The following is a 4,776-nucleotide window of genomic DNA, read 5'->3' as shown; positions in this document are numbered from 1 at the left end:
GTCTATGCGGGCGCCGGGCTCGCTCCGCTTTGTTATAGAGCAGCTGATCCGCTGACATCACCCAGGCAGGGCCGGGGCCGCTGCCTGACTGACAGCTCCCTGCGGCGCCCGGCCCGCCAGGCAAGCACAGCCCGGGGATGGGCGCCAAGACAGGGCGAAACCCACCCGCACAGTGCACGGAAACCGGCCCCCGGCAGGCCCCGGCCCCCGCCCCCAACCCCAGCCAGCGGGGCAGCCAGCAGAATCAGCAACCCCCCAGTGTTCCACAATGGTAAGTCAAGGCCTCGACCATCAGCAGATTGATTAAAAAACAGGAGATAAAAAAAATCCATTTTAGATTCTTTTTGTCTTCCAACATTTGAGGCTTTAGGAGACATGGGGCTCACATTTGTGAGTTTCATCGGCAGCCTTATTTTCTAGGGATGGAAACTTAGAGAAAAAAATGAAAGTTTAGATTCCCATGAAATAACATGATTCCTTACTCTAGGGCTTAAGAAAAAAATATCACAAATCATGAGAACTGGCAAGATATTGAGTCAGGCACAGAGAGAAAATGGCAGACACACAGTGGTGGACTGGCATGCACACATGGGCAGACTCCCCAAAAGAACACACAAGGCAGGACTGACTGTCCCAAAGAAAAGGTGTGAATCTGCACTGGGTTCTTCTTCAGGGATGTCCCCAATTTATATGACTCCTACATGACAGCAAAGGAATAAAGCAGAACCTGTCTTGATTTGTAGTCTTTGACCCGCTAGAAAACCAGAATCTGGTAATGCTAAAGAAGTGTTTTCTAGCTCAGGGTTTCTCCAAATTTTTCATTCAATAGACCACTTTGGAAAGAGATCCTCTTATGGATGCAAGTTTCAGAGTACTAGCTGTGTTAGTCTGTATCAGCAAAAACAACAAAGAGTCCTTATCAGAGGGGTAGTCGTGTTAGTCTGGATCTGTGAAAGCAGCAGAGTCCTGGGGCACCTTATAGACTAACACGTTTTGGAGCATGAGCTTTCGTGAGTGAATACCCACTTCGTCAGATGCGTGTAGTGGAAATTTCCAGGGGCAGGTATAAATACACAGCACATGAAAAGATGAGAGTTGCATACCAAGTGGGAGGTCAGTCTAACGAGACAATTCAATTAACTGTAGGATATCAAGGGAGGAAAAATCACTTTGGTAGTGGTGGTGAGAGTGGCCCATTTCAAACAGTTGACAAGAAGGTGTGAGTAACAATAGGGGGAAATTAGTATGGGGGAAATTAGGTTTTGTAATGAACCATCTACTCTCAGTCTTAGTCCTATTTTGATAGTGTCCAGTTTGCAAATTAATTCCAATTCTGCAGTTTCACATTGGAATCTGTTTTTTGAAGTCTTTTTGTTTAAGAATTGCCACTTTTAGGTATGAATGCCACTAGCCGTCACCTACAGCCCCCAGCTAAAACCTCTGCAGCGCATCATCAAGGAACTACAACTATCCTGAAAGATGATCCCTTACTCTCACAGACCTTGGGAGACAGACCAGTCCTCATTTACAGACAGCCCCCCAACTTGAAGCAAATACCACACAACAAAAACACCAACCCAGGAACCAAACCCTGCAACAAACCCTTGTGCCAACTCTGTCCGCATAGCTATTCAAGGGACACCATCATAGGACCTAACCACATCAGCCACACTATTAGAGGCTCGTTCAACTGCACATCTACCAATGTAATATATATCATCATGTGCCAGCAATGCTCCTCTGCCATGTACATTAGCCAAACCAGACAGTCTCTGCTTAAAAGAATAAATGGACACAGATCTGACATCAGGAATTATAACATTCAAAAACCAGTAGGAGAACACTTCAATCTCCCTGGTCACTCAATAACAGACCTAAAAGTGGCAAATTAGACCTGAATACAGGCTGAGTGTGGATGGGTCATTACAAAACCTAATTTCTCCCTACTGTTACACACACCTACTTGTCAACTGTTAGAAATGGGCCACTCTCATTATCACTCCAAAAGTGATTTTTCCTCCCTTGGTATCCTACTGTTAATTGAATTGCCTCGTTAGATTGACCTCCCACTTGGTATGGCAACTCCCATCTTTTCATATGCTGTGTACTTACACTGCTACAGTATTTTCCACTCCAGGCATCTAATGAAGTGGATTCTAGCCCACGAAAGCTTAAGCCCAGATAAATTTGTTAGTCTCTAAGGTGCCACAAGGACGCCTCATTTTTTCTTACGGATGCATTTCCCTACCCAGCACCTATCCCCTGCTCCTTGGTTCTTAGAATCTTGTGTTGTGCAGGCCATCAGGAAGATCTCTGGTGGACCACAGATGAGTTTGGTCTGGTCTTTTTCACTGGTTCTCTGTTAGGGAACAGACAAAATAGCTATGGATGATATTCTGGGAAGAACTGTAATTACTACAATATTTTAATACTATTTCTCTTACGTTTACTTAGTCTCTAATCATTGTTAGACATGTTAAATTTAACAGCATGGCAATATAGAGAACACCGTGTTTATGGGTCAGTGTATTGTTTTAGGAAGGGATGTGGAGGCTTCTTGCAGAAAGTTAGTATTGCCTATGCAATAGCTCCTCTTCCGCAGCAGGAAGGAAAAAAACAGGAAAAAACCCAAACCCTCAAAGCATGGAACAATGCCAGTCTTATTTGTAAATTCTTGTCATCAGTATCTAGGAGCTGCTTTCTTCTGGACACAGAGTACAAGCTCTTTCCTAGACTTTCAAACATTTAGTAAATAATACAAACTTCAAAACACCACAGTGAAGTAGTTATTATTACCATTTTGCAGATGGCAGCACTGAAGCAAACAGTTAAGGTCAACATGTATTTAAAAACTTGGGTGCCTAACGTTAGGCACTTATATCCATATATGATAATTATATAAAGGAGGCCTAATTTTCAGGGGACCCTGAGTTCCTACTCGCAGACTTCAATGTGTGTTTAGCACCACAGAAATTCAGGGCACTTTTAATTAGATATCTAACTTTAGTCAACTAATTTTGAAAACTTGGCCTATACCTCCTGCCACCCAGCCTTGTGTTTTGACCAGCCTTTACCTGTCTGTGTTATTTCAGTTTATGCTACAGGTCACTTTTTGAATATGTACTCATAGTTTGGCTGTTTTCCTACTTTAATCAAGATTAGGAGCCCCTTCCCCCTAAAAAAAAAGGGGCAGGGGTTTTCTTCAAATGCTTGCATCTCCAGGTCCTCAGTATCTCCAGGGATTCCCTGTATAGAGGCCCTATGCCTCCACACCAGCTCTGGAACTGACTGCTGCTTTCCCTGATTCCATGTTAGCAGAGTTCCAAGACTTCATTAGTAGGGGCTTTCTCAATACAGACAGAACATTAGGCTTAGCCTGTATTAACTCCTGAGTGGACATCCTATAGTTCTGGGTATTAATAATGCACATCTTTCCTCCCTGGCCCCTTCCCACACAAAAATCCCTGAGCCCCCTGAGTGCCCAAGACTACAGCTCAAGTAGACTTGGGCACTCAGGTGGAGCCAGAAATGGAACTCAGCAATTCCTGCCTTGCAGAGCTCAATCCTCCGTTTGCTTTGAGGCAGTGAAGAGGAGAGCAGATAGTACATTATATCACAAATACTGTGGTGATAGATGCTATAGAAAAACCTGAATGCCTTAGAGATTGTTCCTGCCAAGACCTTGAATCATCTCTAGTAAAACATATTCTATGGTCTCATGTCATGTATTATTTTATTTGCCTGGCTGTAGCAAAGCTTTTGATCTGGGGATTCAAAACACAGAGAAACACTGCAAATTATTTTATGGAATAAAGTGTGAGGAATGTGTACCTCTAAAGACGTTGTATTTGCTCTGTTAGCCTATCATCTTTCAAGACTCTCAAAAAAGATAACATATTAGAGTTATAAATGTATTGAGAGATTACACCACCAAAAATATTATCTGGTATTTTAAAAACAAGTTTACCCATCCAGCTGCTTAAGTTACAAGCTTTATGGCAGTCATGCTTGTGACACATGGTTTATGGAAAACTGCTGCTTTGCCAGTTAGAGCTATTAGTTCATTTCCCGGCTGGAGATATGTTCCTATTATGACACGTTCTCATCAAAAATAAACCGAATAATAGGGAAACAAGGAAACATTTTAACTTTTTTTTCAGCTCTCTAAATGTAGTGCAGCACTTCCACTATAATTAGTATGTGATTATATATAGAGAGAGCGAGAGAATATGTGGTGATGTATAAAAGTTTTATTGACTTAATTTTAGGATGACTAAACTGCCAACTTGCTCCTATGTATGAGATGATCTCCTAGGATTGGTCCACCAAAACATTGATCGCTCTTCACTCAAATCCCTCTTTCAAGAAAAAAAATATTTTAGGCATCTCTTTACATCATAAAAGAAGCAAGAAAGGGCACAAATCCATTTTTCTCCTTTGCAGGTCACCTTTAAGGTGTTCCCTCTCTCTGCAAAATTCCCATTCCCTCCTAACCACTGACAGAGATGTCAAGCTTGGATCACTGAGTGATAGTACTGCAGGTAAAGTATTAGTCCAGTCCAGTGTACAATTTGTTAGAGAGGAATCCCAGCAAAAAACCCTCTTTCATACTCCATCTGGGACATTAGAAACCTCTGTGGCCAGCCGTGTGCACAAGGATGTCGGGGGTTAGGGATCTGCAGTAAGCTTTGGCCAGTGTCAGAGCCAGCAAAGGAAGAAAGCCAAGGTTCAAAAGTGGTCTTTTAAAAAATGTCCTTGCTGCTCTTTGCATGGCTG

This window comes from Gopherus evgoodei, chromosome 5 (genome assembly GCF_007399415.2).
Source record: "Gopherus evgoodei ecotype Sinaloan lineage chromosome 5, rGopEvg1_v1.p, whole genome shotgun sequence".
NCBI lineage: Eukaryota > Metazoa > Chordata > Testudines > Testudinidae > Gopherus > Gopherus evgoodei.
This window is presented reverse-complemented; position numbering follows the sequence as displayed.